Consider the following 19,624-nt stretch of genomic DNA (forward strand, 5'->3'; position numbering starts at 1 on the left):
TTATTTTCATTACAAAACTAAGAAAAGGATGCATTTCAAATTGGCTACGTGGTTGAATTATTACCATTCTAACTAGACAAAGCTGCAGAGTAAAACTTTTTGACTCAATGATGAAAAGCCAGTCTTATTGCAGATAAAAAATAATTAAATGTGCTGATTGAAGATCTTTCATTGAAAACCGTTTCTGTTCTTTAAGAAAATGAGATTTGGGGATTATTTGTTTAGGCTGCTAATATATATATTTTTAAAGATTTTATTTATTTATTCATGAGAGACACAGAGAGAGAGGGAGAGACACAGGCAGAGGGAGAAGCAGGCTCCCCACAGGGAACCTGATGTGGGACTTGATCCCAGGACTCCAGAATCAAGCCCTGGGCCAAAGGCAGGTGCTAAACCGCCAAGCCACCCAGAGATTCTGGGTCGCTAGTATTTGAACTCAGCTGAATTGACAAAGATTCTTTAACTAAACTCTATTCAGGCTCCTTTGAACTCTTCTCACATAGGACCTGACTTTTTAAAAAATTTTAATCCCAGTATAGTTAATATATAGTGTTATATTGGCTTCAAGTGTATAATACAGTGATTCAGCAATTCCATATATTGCTTAGTATTTATCAAGATAACTGTACTCTTTTTTAATGGATCTGTTATTTAATTAGGTTCTTCGTAAGAAGTTTAGAACTACATTTGTGAAAGAAAACACAGAGCAGAGGCAGCCCTGAAGCTGAAGAACGGCTTAGATTGTTGGTAGAGTTTGTAAATCCACATCTTTCTGATCAACCTTGGCTGCCCTGTAATCTCATATTTCTCTTTCGTAGTGTCAATGATCTCACCTTCCTGGTGTCTGGGTTTACACAGCTGCTTCTTCTTGAATTAAGCATCAGTGAGATGTTTGGGGATTTTACACAGAAGAATTTGATTGAGGGCCAGAGGTCTAATCACAAGTAGCAAGCCACCACCTAGTTGTTTCAGGAAAACCACCCTCTTGCCTCCATGGCATCCAGTGAGGATGGTCAAAAGGGTCCCAGAGGTGATGTTAGCTTGAAGTTTTCTCGTATACTGAACGAAAGGTTTCTTTTGCCATGTCTCAACAGCTTTTGAGGTACATCTTCAGTAGGATAATATCTAGGCATTGTTTATGAAGTTTAAACACTCAGATATCACCATTCTTTTCACCACCAATTGGTTTTGTGACAATAGTAAGAACCTTCTCCTTTTTCTTTTAGTCCTAGATTTAGCTGCTGAATACTTCCTCTTATACATGGTCTTTCTGGAATACATAGCCAATCAGCCCATCAGGCATATCTGCCAATTCTTCTGACTAGGATAGGGTTTTGGCCGCATTGGGGCTTCACCTTCTTTGGCATTTGAGCCTTGAGGTTACCCTTCTTAAGCTTGCCACCAGCATCAGCCTTGTTGGCTTCAGGTTTCTTCTCCTTATTATCCAGCTTCTCAGCTTTTCTTGCCTACCATCTTACAAAATAGGAAAGAGAACTCAAGATAATTCCCTTTACCTATTTCACCCATCCCCCACCCTTCTCCCCTTTGGTAGCCATCAGTTTTCTATAGTTAAGAGTCTGTTTTTTGGTTTGTCTTTTTTTTTCTTTTGTTTGTTTTGTTTCCTAAATTCCACAACGAGTGAAATCATAAATTTGTCTTTTTCTTACTATTTTGCTTTGCATTACACTCTCTAGCTCCAACCATGTCATTGTGAATGGCAAGATTTCATTTTTTATGGCTGAATAATAATATTCTGTGTGTGTGTGTGTGTGTGTGTGTGTGTGTGTATCACATCTTCTTTATCCATTGATGGATACTTGGGCTGCTTCCATAATTTGGTATTGTTAAGTAACGCTGCAATAAACATCAGTGTGCATATATATCGTTATGAATTAGTGTTTTCATATTCTTTGAGTAACTACTCTGTAGTGCGATTACTGGATCATAAGATATTTCTATTTTTAATTTTTTGAGGAACCTCCATACTGTCTTCCACAATGGCTGCACCAGTTTGCATTTCTACCAACAATGCATGCGGGTTCCTTTTTCTACATATCCTTGGCAACATATGTTGGCCTCCCCACTCCTTGGCTATAAATTCTCACTTTTCCTTTTTGTATGTAGAATTGAGCACAATCTCTTTCTTGTACTGCAGAACTCCATTGCAGTTATCCCTATACCTATTGTGATATCTCCCCTTACCTCTTTAATAAATGTTGCGAATATCTTTTTCTTTACAAAATTTGATCATTAATCAGAGGTCAGTTATTTTTGCTGTTTCAGATAATAGTTTTGAGCCTTAAATTATTAAGTCCACTCAAAAGCAGAAACTGAATCAAGAACGCTGGAGTGTTTTGGTGAGCTTGGTAATCAATGTGACATCTAAGTCCAGATCGGTTAATGGAGGAATAATATGTCAGAATAAGGAGTTTGGACTTAATTTTGTAACAGGGACTTAACTGATGTCTTTCTAGACATGTTTTAGAAGGTTCTGGCACCATGTGTAAAACAGAATGTGGAGGGAGAAAAATGGAGGGAAGTTTGGAGACTCCACCAGTGTTGCAGATGAAAAATCATAAAGGCCTGAAGTAGGATGGGGTGCTGAGAATAAGGAAGTAATGAATGTTATACTGTATGAAGGCTGAATGAATATTGACTACATGTTGGCAAGCAAAGAAAAGTGAAATGCTAGTAGCATGAAAATGTTTTCAGCCTGGGGTGTCAGGAGGATGATATCCCATTAAGGAGGAAATACATCAACTTCAGTAAAAAATGTGGTATTATAGTTAAAAATATGGCACTGAGCTTGAGAGATACATAAGAGCTATAAACAGATAGGTAGAAATTATCAACATCCAGGTGGTATTTGGAATCATGAGCTTGGGTAAAACTGGCAAGGGAGAAAACATGAAGGAAAAGAAATCCATGGATCAATCCTTGGGAGATACCTCTATTTGGGCTGGTGCCACGAGACAGAGTAGCTACCAACAGAGAAGAGAGATAGGAGATGGGAACAGAAGAGTCTGTAGTGAAAACTTAGAAATGAGGATTTGTTACAAGAAGGCTTCTGACACAATTGAGTGCTGCAGACAAAGATTAAAGTGAGAAAAAGCACTGGATTTGATGGCTAGGAGGTCGGTAAAGGCATGGGAGAGAGGTTTCAATAGAGCAGATGAGAATGTATGTTGGATTTCAATAAATGGAGGGGAAAAATAGGAAGTAGCTAATGTATTTGCTTTGTAAAGTTTGGCAGAGAAAGGAAGAAAGAAGATGAGATAGAAGAAGTAAGGAAGAGTTGTTAAGAAGAGGGCATGAATATACTCATGAGCTGAGGGGAGGAATCTTATGAGAACATGTAGTTAGAAAGGTGAGATGTGGGGAGATCATTCATGAGCACATTCTCAGAGAAGGTGGGTCAGGTGGCATCAAGGACACAATTGGAGGGGTTGTTCTTTTTTTTCTCTGAAATGTAAGATAATAGAGAAGACTTGAGGTAGGGAAATGTTTTTGTGTAGTGATTTCAAACTTCCCAATGATGTAGATAGATATAAAATAGATTGTACGTATTCTAATTTTATTCTTTATAAATATTACTTAATCCACTAAATGTTACTAGAATGAATTAATAATAGAACCATTTAATTATATAGTTATTAGTTATGGAGTGGAAGATTTCCTGAAATTTTATTTTATTTTTTAAGACTTTATTTATTTGACAGAAAGAGAGAGAGAGAACACAAGCAGACAGAGGTAGAGGGAGCCCAGGCTCCCCGTTGAGTAGAGAGACCTTTGTGGGGCTTGATCCCAGGACTCCAGGATCATGACCTGAGCCAAAAGCAGATGCCTAACCAACTGAGCCACCAGGCACCCCAGATTTTCCTAAATTTTAATAGGTATATATATATTTCAAAGTTCGTAATCAAAAATAACAATATTAGTGGTACAAAACGAAATGAAAGTAGATCAACTTTAATCTCAATTTTTTTGAAATTTCAAGATAATAAATTGACTCAAAAGCTGTGATTATCATAGAAGCATGCTTAAATTAGGATGTTATCTTGGTTCCCTTGACCTGTCTTCATTTGCTAGAACTGTCCCTACCACTCTCTGTCTGATAGTTCCCCTTAAATATCTGAAAGGCCCTTCAAAGTCAGCCTGTACTTTGCTGAACTTACCATTTGTCCCCTGTGCTGTCCAGTTTCCAAGCTGTTCCCTAATGATCCCTCTTTCCTGGTATTCACCCACTTGTATGGTCCCCTCTCACATTGTACCAAGGTTGATCTGTGTGACCAATACCATATGGCAAAAGTAATGGCATGTCACTTCTGATACTAGGTTAGAAAATTCTGCAGCTTCTATCTTGAAAGCTTTCTCTTGCTTATGCTTTCTCTCTTTTGGATATCACACAGAAAGGAGGGGCATTGGGGGCAAGCCAGCTGCTGTGTTGTGAGTAGTCCTGTGGAGAGGCTTATGTTACAAGGAACTGAAACATCCAAGGCATCAACTAAGGAGGAACTAAGAGCTGCCAATAACCACATAAGCAAGCTTGGAAGTTGATTCTTCAATCATCAACAAATCCCTGAGATGATTGTAGGCCTGACTGGTAGCTTGATTACAACAGGTAAAGAGCCTGTGCCAGAACCACCCAGTGAATTTGCTCCCACATCTCTGAAACTCTGTGCTTGCTGTTTTAGGTTGCTGCCTTTGCAGGTAATTTGCTAAACAGTAGTAGAGAACTAAAACATCCCCGACCAGGTTCTCTTCTTGGATTTCCAAACTCAATGAGTTGTACCACTACCTGCTCACTTCCACAAGCCAAGATCCTAATAGTCTACCAGGATACTGCTTTCTCCTCTACTCTGCTAATCAATGATAAAGTTCTGTTAAGCACCTGTTGTGTACTAGGATACAAAAATGAACAAAATAAGAAATTTCTCTTCATATAGAATTTACATTTTATTGGGAGGGGTTTTCAGGCAATAAACAATCAAATAAAGTGTCTGGTGGCGGTAAAGGGAAAAAAAGTGTAGTGATGGGGAAGCTGGTTTATGGAGGAGAGTCAGAGAAGACAACCCTGGTAAAGTCCACTGAAAGAAGTGTCTGTGCAGATGCCATCCAGAAGTGGCCTAGACAGTGAGCATCATGAGTACAAAGGTCCTGAGAAAAGACTATGCTTGATATGTTGGAGGAACGGCAGAGACGTGTGGCTGGATCAGGGAGGGCAAAGGAGGAGTGTGGTAGGTAGGAAATGATATCAGAGAGGTACGGGTGACTTGGCAGATATGTGGAAATGATTTTGAAGCTTACTCTACATTAGTTAGAAGGCCATTGGAATGGTTTGAGTACAGGAGTGACAAAAATCAGAATTAGATTTCAACAGGATCACTATGGCTGTGGTTGGTGTTGAGATCAGATTTGTTGGGAGAGCTGGGAGTCGGAGGAAGAACAACAGAAAATGATGGTGGTATAGGTTAAAGTGGAGACTTTAAGCTCATGTCATCTGACATGGTCAAATTTTAGATTGATTTTGAAGGTCACTCTGACAATTAGCTGATGATTTGGACGTGAATGTAAAAGGAAGTGGGGAATCACAGATGTTGTCAGATGACATTGAGATGCTCTGGTGGGAAGGGTTGTGTCAATCTGCCTTGGTCCTCCAATTCTTATGTACCCAGCTCATCACCCCTCCCCATGACCCCCTCTTTCATGTCTTCTCTACCCCAAATAATGCTCAGAATCTCTGAGTGAATTCTTCAGAATCCCCCCAAAAATGACTGCTCTGGTAAGAATGGCTGACAACCCTGATAATACTGATCTTTGAGGTTATGTTAAATCTACTCCTATCCTAAGTTATATTAGATATTATATTCTTTCTAATATACTATAAAATGAATTTTAATGTATAAATAATGAGATTTTTGGCAGCTTACATGTATTCAGCATTTTTCATGGATTATTTCTTGACTCCTTGCAGCAATTTGTGAAGTAGGAACTCTTATTATGACAACTTTATGGTCAAGAAGATAAAGGTTTTGAAAAGTTAGCTTGTCCACATCCACACAGCTATTAAGTAATGGGGGACAGAAATTACATGTAATTCCATCTAATTCCAAAGCCCCTGTCCAGCAGAACTACACTCCAAAAAGCGATTTTGCCTCCTTAAAGGAGCATATTTTTAACACACTTAGTTATACTGATAGCAAGAGTATGTCTGTCGCAATTTCAAATAATTTTACTAAAGTTACACATTTGAAGAATCAAATACTTATTAGCTAACAAAAATATTAGCCAGAGATGTTACACTAACAGAGCCCTAAATGGATGACATCATTGCTACCTGTACACTAAATGACTTCAACACCCATAGTGATGGACTAATGACTGACTAATAAAAATTGCTCTACTGTCTGTTTGTTTCCAAAGAATCTAATTTTCCTGGAGAATTGGTGTGGGACTTGTCACAGATGCCAATACTGAAATAACTGCCCCATTTGTGAGTCACCAACACTGAGAATCCAGACTAATAGGTTAGTGTGACATTTCCAATTTGCTACTCATTCTCTAAATTGTTATGTTGTCTTACGCTTAGGCTGGCATAATTTACATTATGAGCTATCAGAACTCCATCACCCAGGTATTTTTGTAGAGAGTGAAGTTCAGAGGTCAAAACAAGAGAAATCCCTATGCTTTTTTATATGTTTTGGATATTTGATTTTCTCAACTATTTTAAAATTCACTACAGATGCTATTACATTATCCAAATAATGATAGTAGTGCCAGTAATTCAATAGTCCATTTGCCTTCTTTTCATTATAAAATGATATTTAACAAGGACTTTAAGCTCCTGGGAAGAAAATCACTCTTACTATGATGATGATGATTGCTACTATTTTTGGTCATTTTTCTCCCTTTTTAGGGTATTAAAATAATATCTGGGAAAAGGGAAAATGTCTATTACTATTTCTTATATAATATCTGCAAGAAATGTTGTTACTTTTCAAGATATACTGACAACATTTGAAATCATTTTCTATTTCTGAAGAAATTAGAGACTTGCAATGATAAGAATCCAGTCACCTCTTTCTTCAACAAGTTGGTTGTTCTGTGTAAATTCTCATATTTTTCTAATGTACTTAAATTCAGATCCAGACAGAAAATATTTTCAAAATATCAACTTGAATATGATAAATTCTAGTATTATTTTTTCCCTTTTAAAAGAATTCAAATTTTCTTAGTTAACATACAGTACAATATTGGTCTTAAGGGTAGATAGAATTTAAGTGATTCATCACTTACATTCAACATCTGGTGCTCATCACAACAGATGCTCTCTATTTTTTTTATTTTTTATTTTTTTTAAGAATTTTTTAAAATTTTTATTTATTTATGATAGTCACAGAGAGAGAAAGAGAGAGAGGCAGAGACATAGTCAGAGAGAGAAGCAGGCTCCATGCACCGGGAGCCCGATGCGGGATTCGATCCCGGGTCTCCAGGATCACGCCCTGGGCCAAAGGCAGGCGCCAAACCGCTGCGCCACCCAGGGATCCCAGATGCTCTCTTTAATACCCAGCTACCATCCAGCCCATCCCCCACTTACCTCCCTCCATCAATCCTCAATTCTCTATCATTAAGAGTCACTTATGGCTTGTTTCCCTCTTTACTTTTTCTTTTCTTTTCCCCCCTCCCAAATGTTCATCTGTTTTCTTTCTTAAATTTCACATGTAAGTGAAATCATATGGTATTATTCTGGTTCAAGTGCTTGTTCCTCCACAAAGTAAAGAGGGCAAATTAGGCACGAAAATGGCTTATGGGGCCATACTTTAATATTCCAGATTTTTCTTCCTTTGATTCCTCTCCTCTAAGTTGACAGAGATAAGATTATATTTAGTTGTGTCTGAGTTGCTTTCCATTACACTTTTCTCAAAGATGTTTTCTTGTTGAAATTCTTTCCAAGAATGAGGTTTGACCAGTGGTTATCAGGCACTCATCCTTTCCACAAGTTCCTAAAGAAGTTAAAATATAGATCCTACCCCTATACCTTTTCCTTTTTTTGAGTTACCAAAGAGGCAATTAATTAGAAGGGTTGAGTGTTGAGTAGTATTAGGGGAAGATTTAAATGGAGGGAGAGTAAAGAATATAAGATGCAAAATATGAGGACTTTTCTTGTATTCTTTTTAAATAGGCTTATGTTATAAAATTAAGATTTGGAAGACAAGGTTCTTTCTAACACAAAAAAAGGACTCCAGAGTCCCAATGAACTATCTTCTGTTGTGTACATCTATATAGCTCACCCTTACATAATATTTACTATGTGCTAAGACACTCTATTTGTTTTACATTATTGCCTCATTTAATCCCCAACCAGCCTTATGAGGTAGATACTATTATTATCCCTGGGGCAGGAAACAGGCCAGGACATGGGCCTGCAACCTATGCAACTGCATAGGGCCTCAGAGGGACCCTTTACTTGGTTTAATACTATATTGTCACTGTCTTGAAATTCTTCATAATTTTTTAATAAGAAACACTGCATTTTTATTTTGTCTGGGCATAGGATACACATGGGTAAAAGCAGAACAGAGGGAAGCAATGTAAGAACTTACTGCAAAATCATGCCATGTTATGTGGATGTGGCAAGAGAGGGTCTGGAAAAATATGCAGCCTAGGGTTTGGATTTTACATTGTAGATGATGATGGGACCAGCAGGATTTCAGTCATGGAAACAGAGAAATGCTAGTACACTGCAAATGTTTTCCATACTAACATACTAGATGTCATAGATTCACAATGAACTTTTTTTTTTATGGTGAAAAAATTTAGATTTATAGCTGGCTGGACTCAGTTTAGATGATCCCAATTTTGTTGGCAACATCCAAAGCATCATAGTCAGGAGCCAGTGGAACATATGCTTTCTTCTCTCCATTAGGCCTGATCAAAGTGTTGACCTTGGCCACATCAATGTCATAGAGCTTCTTCACAGCCTGTTTGATCTGGTGCTTATTGGCCTTGACCTCCACAATGAACACAAGTGTGTTGTTGTCTTCTATTTTCTTCATGGCTGATTCAGTAGTCAGGGGAACTTGATGATGGCATAGTGATCAAGCTTGTTTTTCCTAGGGGTGCTCTTTCGAGGATATTTGGGCTGCCTTTGGAGACGTAAGGTTGGAACGTAGGTGACGTTCAGATCTTTTTTTGTGTGTCTGTGCACGCCTTTCAGCACCACTTTCTTAGCTTTCAAAACCTTTGCTTTGGTTTTGGCTTTGGGAGGGGCAGGGGCTTCCTTCTTCGCCTTCCACGCCATCTTTGTGAAAGGGGACACAATGAACTTCTGATAAGCATTTGTTAGTAACCATTTTACTGAACTCAGGAATATGAAAAGCACATGAGGAGAAGGCAATTATTGCTGCTAGTTCATCTAAATGTGAAGCACATAGAGCCATAACATTTAAGGTCTTTTTTTGGGTGGGTGGGGGAGGTTTATTCTTTTCTTTTTTTTTAAAATAAATTTATTTTTAATTGGTGTTCAATTTGCCAACATACAGAATAACACCGGGTGCTCATCCTGTCAAGTGACCCCCTCAGTGCTCATCACCCATTCACTCCCACCCCCCGCCCTCCTCCCCTTCCACCACCCCCAGTTCGCTTCCCAGGGTTAGGAGTCTTCATGTTCTGTCTCCCTTTCTGACATTTCCCACCCATTTCTTCTCCCTTCCCTTCAATTCCCTTTCACCATTATTTATAATCCCCAAATGAATGAGACCATATAATGTTTGTCCTTCTCCGATTGACTTACTTCACTCAGCGTAATACCCTCCAGTTCCATCCACGTTGAAGCAGATGGTGGGTATTTGTCATTTCTAATGGCTGAGTAATATTCCATTGTATTACATTAGTTTGTTAGAAAAAAGACCAGAAAGAATGGTTACCAAATAAAATATTATGGAAAGGTATTGGAAATAAAATTATGGGATCATGTTTACTTGATTTCAGAGAATTTAATAGTGTTGTCTTCATGGATTGAGACAAACATGCTTTTCCTAGGTGATCATATCAATGCTATGTCTTTATATATTCTCTATTGGTGCTTCAAACTCCAAAATTCACACCCTGATCTAGAACGCACTTCTGAATTGGAGATTCAAATATAAAGTGTTTCCACTAAGGAGCGCCTGCCATCAGCTCAGGTCAAGATCCCAGGGTCCTGGAATCCAGGCTTCTCCCTCTCCTGCTCCTCCTGTTTGTGCTCTCTCTTACTCTGTCAGATAAATAAATAAAATCTTTTTTAAAAAAATGTCTCCACTAGGATGGCTTTTAGACACTCCTGGTGAACAAATCCAAAACTGAGTCCTTGAAACTTCCTTTCCTGAAACAGGCTACCTGCTCTGGAACATGGCAGGCTCTATCACCCTTGCAGGTGCCACACCAGTGAGTCATCCTTGTCACTTCCTCACTCTGTACATCCAATTCATTACCAAATCTTTTGACTCTGTGCTTCATATCGTCTACATTTCTTATTTCTGTTGCTATCACTCCCAACTAAGCCTGCATCATGTCTCACCTTGACCCTTGCACTGGCTTCTCTAAAGATCTACCTGCCCCTTTTTTTTGCCTCCTCCAATTCTACACATTGTCACCAGTGATCTTAATTAAGACAAAACGTGGTTCACGTCTAATTAAACCCTGCCCCCTTAGTTTCCCAGTTTGATGAGATCGAAACCCAAATTCCTATGGGAGGTTGAAGGATTTTTGTCCCCAGCTCACCAAGACAGCAGCCACACTTTTCCTGTTATAACTCCAGGAATTTGTGTGCTAGGCTCCTTCCTGCCTTGGGCCTGGGTATAGGCTGAGGTCTCTGCCAGGAAGCATTTCTGTAAAGATCACCTAATTCCTATTCATTGTTCAGAATTCAGAAGATACCACTCCTTTAGCAAAGTTCTCCTTTAATACTTCAGTCTAAAATAGACCTCCTTGCTATCTTTGAAGTGTTCTGTGAGTTTCTGTTATTGTTCATTTGTTTAATGTCTTCTCCAATAGATTATAAGCTTCATGAGGGTCAGACCATGTCTTTTGTTCATCTCTATCCTTTGGGCCTAGCACAGTGCCTGATGCATATAAAAGTGTTCAGTAAATATTTAATAATGAAATAATCAAGGCCTTAATGTTGCCACTTTGTATACTTTGTGTATTTTGTACCTTGAAGTTTATTTTTGGTGAACTCTCTTAGACATCTTCACCTTCCTTTAGATGCCTTGTTTTTTTCTTGCTCCTAACCTGTACTACCTCCGCAATATTCTAAACTTAGTACTGCTATTCATCTCTGATGAACTGTTCACAACTCAGGACCTGAGGTAGTGTTTCCACCAAAGTGCCACCCACTGACAGTATGAGGGTGGGAGGTGAAGGGTATGTGGGTGGGTGTATATGGAGTTCTGGGAACATGCCCCAGGTGCTTACCACAAACATGGGATTTCTTTGAATCTCTTATCTTAAAGAAATTTTGCCTCTTACTTTATAATTGTTCCATATTTGTTTTTACTATAAAAAAGGACTTGGGATCACTTCTACAGCTTGTACAAATACCCCAGAAGCTCTGGTTGGGACATTTTTAGGCATTGTTAGCCTGGCTCAGTTTTCTAAACAGTTTCTTTCTCAGTCATAGCAGAGATGTCTTGAGCACTCTAATAGATACTCCAATCTTGCCCCAACCTTTCTGATTTGCTTGCTTTGTCTCTTATCCCTCCATCCTAATTCTGTTTCTAGTAATTCTTGATGGACTGCTATTTGCATTTTGGGTGGAAAACTTTATTGTGCTGGGCTGTTCTGTAATTGTCCTTCCTACCTCTCTCCATAGTGCAGAGAGGTTAGAATCTCTGGCCTCCAACCATTACCTGGCAGTTGCACCGACAGTCATTGCGACAAGCCAATTTCCCACCGTATTTTCAAACACCCATTAGTGGGTTGGTCCTATTCCATTTGAGAACCACTTCTCAGACTGTTGACACCTTTTACAATGTCCAGATCCTTGATAATAGGTTTAGAGGTTGACAACTATTTCATTCATTCAAAACTCAGACAACTGTTTATTAAATGCCTTTTGTGTGCAAGACACAGTTCTAGTCAATGGAAATATAACCATGAATAGACCAACCATCTGAGGATTATTGTGTGGTTCCTTCTACTTACCAACTCACTTATCTTTTTTGTTTGGTTTTGAACAAGTTTGCTCTCCTCCAATGTATTGTTAAATAGTCTCCACTTTGTGTTCTGATTATTTGTATTTTAGAAGTTATAAGGAAATTCACATTTAGGATGATTTAAAACATTGACCAAAATAATAAAAAAAATGTTAAAAACCAGAAAATATGAGTAGCTAGTCTCTTATTTGCAAATGTTAACAAAATGTTAATATTTTAAGCATACCATACATTAAAAAATATTTTAGTGCTGGATAAAGTAATTTTATAAGAATCCCTGCTGCAATTTTCCTTCTTTTCTTTTTGATATAATTAGTTCAGTTTGGCAGCAATGACTTTATTTGCTTTATGTAATCATTTAATTTCTCTGGGTTTATTCACATTGTTATATCATTCTAACATATTTTTGTATTTATTCATGTGTAGTTGTACAATAGTTAAAGAAACTGCTGAATGCTATTAGAAGCAGCAGAGAGAGAGAGAGTCCTCAAATTTATTAAGTGAAATAGCCTGGCAAGAGTGGGAAAGGAGGGATGCTGGGCTGGTGTGATACTACTCTATTAGAAAACAAGGGGCATGCATGTTTCCAAATAAAGCCACGTGACCTGTGAAAAATGAGTATCACCTTGAAGTAATAAAACCAGGTAACTCTTTTTCCCCTACCTGTTAACGTAACTTGTAGATTTCAGCATCTGTAGTGACCTGAACATACAATGGGAATACTTTTATATCACTTTCTATGTGTCAGCCACCATTGTAAACACTTTATATACATTTGTTTAATTTTCACAACAAACTTGTAAAGTAGGATTATCACCACCACCACCAGCACCACCACCGTCATTATCGTCATCATCATCCATATTTTCCACATGAGGGTACTGAGGCACTGGGAGATTAAGTGATAGGTAGAGTCAGAGACGGACTCCAAACCAGGAGAGTGCGACTATAAGGTTTGGGTGTTTAATTCTACACTGTACCACCTCTGGTGGGGAGAACAATGTTGAGAGTTAAGTAACCTAATGCTCTTTATTGATAAACTATGTATCAGATGTTTAATATTAGGATGGGTAAAACTATGTGGTTTGCCATTTTTACACTGAAATTTGATCTTTTTAAAAATTTAATTTTAATTAACTATTTTAATTTTTAAAAAAGATTTATTTATTTTGAGAGAGAGAGAGAGAGAGAGAGAGAGAGTAAGTGGGGGGAGGGGCAGAGGGAGACAGAAAGGAGCAGACTCCCTGCTGAGTGCAGAGCCTGACTGGGCTTGCTCTCACCACCCAATCATGACCCTACCTGAAGTCCAGAGTCAGATGCTTAACTGACTGAGCCACCCAGGCACCCCTAACTTATTCTATTTTTAACTCATTTTTTGCATAAAAGAAAGATTCTTCAGTTTTGTTACAGCTAAACATTTATTCTTTTGAGCAAAGGGATTACTTTGTAGAAAAGATGTCTGTACAATAATATAATAGTTGTATTTTATTTCTCTTAATTTTACTTTCCCAGAAAGATGTAGTTGAAATAAAAGCACAATTAGTTTCAAAGAGAAATCATTAAATTCAGAACAGGTCAAATATCAGCTATCACCTGCCAAAATGTAAATAATTGAACGTTTGTTTCTTTTTTCTTCCCCTCTACTTTCTGTCATTTTGTTTTTTACTTTAAAATTTTAGAAGATGTTTTACATGTCTTTTTCTCTTTGTAGCTTCACTTACTCTTAGCTAAATTGACAATTATCTCCAGGGATAAAACCACAGAAACCATGATAAAGATATGGCCGAATGGCCCTTAATTGACTTGCCTAAATCAATAAAGGGTTTTATTTTGAGACAATTAGAAGGTCAGGATGGAATACTCAGAATACAATACATACATGAGCTGCTCTTAACTAATTTATATACTCATTATTTGCTGAACACAAAACCTCAGTTGTTAGACTTTAATTGTTGTTTTTGTTCATCCAAAAGCAAATGCTTCACCTTTCACTCGTTTATTTATTTATGCTTTTTAATTTCTAAGTTTATTTTCTCATCTGGCAACCATTGGCATTCTTATGGCTATTTATGTAGATAAGATGGAAAAAATATAGGAAAAGTATATATCCATTCTTCAGAAAGTATTCTCTTTTGCTACTTACCTAAAAGCACTATATATCACTTTTACTTGATATTTTTGAAAACTAAAAATAAAGTTAGAAAAATACTCTAGTGTGTGTAACATCCAAATCTTTTCCTATTAATTCAACATTCATATTGTTAAAGATGACTAATTTTTTTAAAGGTATCACTCCAAGTATCCAGGGACATGAAAGATTCATGGAGATAGTTCAAATAATTTCGGCAACTAAGTGACACTGAAATGTGAGTTGATGTACAAGTGTTCAGTCAGTGTAGTCAGAATAAATGAAGCCATATGGAAGTATGAAAAATAACAGTTGTCTCCCTATCTGCTAAAAGTTGCCTTTTATAGTGAACACTTTTGCTGCCCTCCACATTTTGAGAACTGTCCCTCTCTGTTTCCTAGCTATGTTTACATTTCTTGTTGCAAGCATTACCACTATCCATCTCCAGAACTTTTCATCTTCCTCAACTGAAACTCTATACTCATTAAACAATAACCCCACTCCCACTCCCCCACCCCCCAGCTCCTGGCAATCACTGCTCTGCCTTCTGTTTCTATAAATTGGACTACTCTAGATACCATATATAAGTGGAGTCATGCAATATTTGTTTTGACTGGTTTATATCACTTAGTGTATTATATCACTTAGTGTATAGTCTTCATGGTTTATCCATGTTGTAGTATATATCAGAATTTTATTGCTTTTTAACTCTGAATAAAGTTAATGTATATATAATATGTGTATATATCATATATCATTATGTGTATATATCATATTTTGTTTATTCATCTTTCGATGAACATTTGGATTGTTTCTGTCTTTTAACTATTGCTATGTGCATGATCATCCCTTCTTTCAATTCTTTTGCATATATATATATATATGCAAAAGAATATATATATGCAATTACTGAGTACTGCCTGACCAGTACTCAGTAATTGACTGAATCAATTTAAGTAAATATATATATATATATGTATATATATATATATATATATATATATATATATTCCAATTCCACAAGTGAAATTGTTGGATCATATGGCATTTTTCTGTAATTTTTTGAGGAACTGATACTGTTTTCCATAGCATCTGCACCATTTTATATTCCTATCAGCAGTGCACAAAAGCTCCCATTTCTTCACATTCTCACCAACACTGGTTATTTTTCCTTCCTTCCTTCCTTCCTTCCTTCCTTCCTTCCTTCCTTCCTTCCTTCCTTCCTTCCTTCCTTCCTTTATAGTAGCCAGCATCCTAAGGGATGTGAAGTGGTATCTCTCTGTGGATTTGATTTCCATTTCCATAATGATTAGTGATGTTGAGCATCTTTGCATGTGGTTATTGGCTATCGCTAGCAGAATTTTTAAGGAACTCTAATAATCAGAACTTTTCTAATTTTGACCTTTTCAAGCTCAGTATGCTCAACTTGTTCTTGTATTTCTTAAGAAGCTTCAGAGTCCTCCCATTCTCCATTTTGCTTAAACTAGTTCAGCTTGATTTTTGCTCCTTGTAACCAAAATTTCTGATTCAGCTTTCCTAGGGAACTCTACATTCCTCCTCACCTCCACTGATGTTACAAATAACTGCAGCACTTGATTTACCCACTATCTTTGTAAAACGTTTTGCAACGTTCTTACCATTTCTGCTTATTTTTGGTAGAGAAAATTATTAGCTATGGCAAAGAAAAAAATCGTAAAAATGTTTTTACTTTAGCTAGCAAATACAGGACTAACCCCTTTCCATGGGAGTCTCCAAGAGACATGTTTACTATCGCCTCTTTAACTTGTTTTCTCTCTATGGAGGGATGTCAGGCAATAGTAGAGTATACTGTAGCAGTCAATCAAGTCAACCTCATAAGGCAGAGGAACAGCAACCTGGAATGGGAGTGAGGGGCTTGCATTGGTGGGGGTGGGAAGACTTTTCTTGGGTCTCCATATCTCTAGTAATGTCAATTCCTGGTATTCCTGTTTTAGGATATCATAAGGTAGAATGAGAATTCAATGACATAATCTATGTACAGCACTTCATCCAGTGCTTGGCATTTAATAAGAGATCACTAAAAGTTAGCAATCTCCCTCCAAATAAAAGATCTTTTAATATCAAAATTTTAAGTATCTCTTTGTTCTTGGACTTTCTCCTAGCTGGTATTTAGGGAGGATGGCATATAGATATTTTATTTCTTTTTAAATTAATGTCTTGAATTTAAAGTACAAGATGGTTTTCTAATTGTACAGTAATTAAACTTAAACAAATGTTACTGTGAGAAAGGGGCATTGACTATATCATCATTTGAATGTGTAATGAGGATAAGATCAATGCCTTGATTTTCCATAATCATCATAAGGGTCACATAAAGTGACATTTTCTATAATGGGGACTACATCTTCATTTTAGCATCAGGACTTCTGAAGTAATGAAGAAGAAAAAGAGTTATAGTGTATTTCACTGACAGCTCAGAAGATTTGAATTAATATTCTTTAAGGATCTATAGCGTTTTACCAAATAATAGTTCAGCTCAAGTTAAAATGAAATTGCAGTAATATTTTCCTCTAAGAAAGAACTCCTTTGTCTGATCTGTCACTGTATCATCATTTATTCTTATGTTATTAGAACGATCATTCAATCATATTTTCTTCTCTTAGGGTTAGTTGCAAGCATAAAGACTTGCCATCAGCTCTCTCCCTAGTCCCATGACTATATCCTAGAATGTTTCATCAGAATTCGGACAAAGCATCTATCTTTTCTTGTTTTTTTTTTTAAGATTATTTATTTATTTATTCATGATAGAGAGAGAGAGAGAGAAAGAGAGAGAGAGGCAGAGGGAGAAACAGGCTCCATGTTGGGAGCCTGACGCGGGACTATCCCGGGATCGCGCCCTGGACCAAAGGCAGGTGCCAAACCGCTAAGCCACCCAGGGATCCCCCCTGCATCTATCTTTTCTATTCTGTTTTTGGAAGGGAAGTGAGTCCAAAAAAAAAAAAAAAAAAAGGAAGGAAAGGAGTCCAAGTGAGTATATGAATTATGAGTAGTAAGAAATTGCCACATTTAGCCTTTTTAAAGACTTATGTCTTCCTTTCATAAGGAATTTTACATTATATTCTACCAGAACCACTAGTATATATCTGAAAAAAAACCTGTGGTTCCCCCTCAGTCAATGGAAATCACAGAATTCAACCCTAATATTGTGCAGTACTTACATACTCTGTCAGACATGATTATAGTTTCTGTTTATAGCTATTCAGTTTCTTAAACTGTAGCCATTCTCTGCCATCTCTCTGTTTGAAAAATGTTTGTATTCTTTATTCCTTTCACTCAGGGGTCAGACTTTCATAGGAAGATAATGATTCTTCAAACCTTCAATGTCCTTGTTTCCTGTGCCCCCAAACATTGAAATGTTCTGTTTGTAGTTGTTAGAGTGCCACTAACCAAGCCCTATCCAATTGCGTCTGGACCATGATACAATTCCAGTTAATGCTTTGAGAATTGGATGTGGTATTGTCATTTTTCTCACTAGTAAATGGATGTTTTTTTCTAGTTTGCAAGATGTAGTCTTTTTTTAGCTGTAAGGAGGCTCCTGTGGGTATCTTTGATCATGGAAATTATATTTTTAAATTAGAGACATGACTTCACATAGAACACAGAACAGATTTTTTTCTCCACTGGAAAGAAATGATTCCTGAATATTAACATAAAAAGTGAGCTTAAAGATACAGAATGCTAAAAAGTGTTAAGGCTAGTATTGTACTAAAACCAGTCACAAAATGAAAGAAAACAGTACCATTCTCGAAATGACCCCATTCTGCCTCAGGTTTTGTTTCTATTAGATGTTGTAATCTTTACAGCTTAAAGGTTTGACAGATTTTTTTTACCAACTTCATCATTCACTAACATTTTCACTTTACCTGAGAAAAAACTATGTGATTATGAATGCTCTCAGGATAGGGTGTTGCCTCATTCATACCCACCTCTCCAGCATGCCGTGCTTTGCCTGATTCTTATTGGAACTCAATAAACAAGAGCTAAATGGAGTTTCCCCTTATTTTCTGCTTTCCCATACCTTGAACTTCCTTTTAAAGATGCCATTATCGATGATATTTGACAATTTGTTATGGTCTTTTTGATAATATGTGAAGCTGTGGTCTCTGTGCCCGATCTAAGAGGAACAAGAGGACTTTGTTTCTTGAGTAAAAACTGCTATTTAAAAAACTCTGTTAGCATTTGTTTCCCTCTTTATGGCCTTTAAAGATCTCTCAAATTATAGGAGCCTCTGTTCTAACTGTATGCTCAGCTCTTCCACCTGTATCCTTTGGACCTAAAACTCATTATGTCCCAAGCTGAATCCATCTTTTTTTTTTCTTTTAACTAATTCCCTCTGTTTTTGTTAACATCATTGCATTTATTCCAGTCACTTCTTCCACTAACTTGTCATTGCTCTTGACTTCTATGTTTGCCTATACAGTACTTCTGATTTCGTGCCAAATACTGCCAGTTCTACCTTCCCAACATCACTTACATCTGTCTTCTTTTCTACATACTTGCTGCCACTGGCCTCATTACATCTCGTGTGTTTTTCTAGCTGCTTCTTTCTGGTCCACTGTCTCCCCTTTAAATCGAGATTAGTCATCTTAAAGCAGATACCCAATTGTGTCACTTAGTCATTCACTCTTTACCCTAAGGCCTCCAACTTCTTATCGAAAAAGAATACACATTCTAGCTATTGTTCTAGAATAGAAGGCAATTTGCACCACATGTGTAATTTAAAATGTTGTCATAGCCACATTAAAAAAGTGAAAAGAAATATATTTGATCCAATATATCAAAATTTTATTTCAACATAACATCAATATAAAAATTATTAATATTTTATATTCTTTTTTATGCTAAGTTTTTGAAATATGTCTCTAGCTCCATTCCAAAGGCTGAGTGTCACATGTAACTAATGGCTACCCTATCAGTGCAGCTTTGGAACTTTCACTACCTTTTATAAATTTGTTTCTGACTTTAATTTCTTTTCCCTTCTATATGTTCCATACTCTAGCCACATTGAATTCTCTGTTTGTATTTGTAAATCATTCAAGTTATCTTGCTGCCTTGTCTTTGTGTTTGTGTGTATCCGTGGAATGCTGTTATCCCCTCCACACATCCAAATCCTAGAAGTGGTTTAAGGCTTTGTTCAAATGCCTTCTGATCCATGAGGTCTTATCTTCCCTCACGCAAAATTAATGATCCCCTCTCTGACTTTCCATAGCTTATTTTCTGTGATGGCCCTTAGAAATCTTCATTTTTCTACACACTCATCATA

At 37.1% G+C, this 19,624-nt stretch overlaps 1 pseudogene; it reads right to left on the reverse strand.

Moving 5' to 3' along the window:
* Positions 1–655: 655 nt before the first annotated feature.
* Positions 656–18,946, reverse strand: LOC100684849 (annotated as a pseudogene).
* Positions 18,947–19,624: the final 678 nt, after the last annotated feature.

Source organism: Canis lupus, chromosome 12, assembly GCF_011100685.1.
Source record: "Canis lupus familiaris isolate Mischka breed German Shepherd chromosome 12, alternate assembly UU_Cfam_GSD_1.0, whole genome shotgun sequence".
NCBI lineage: Eukaryota > Metazoa > Chordata > Mammalia > Carnivora > Canidae > Canis > Canis lupus.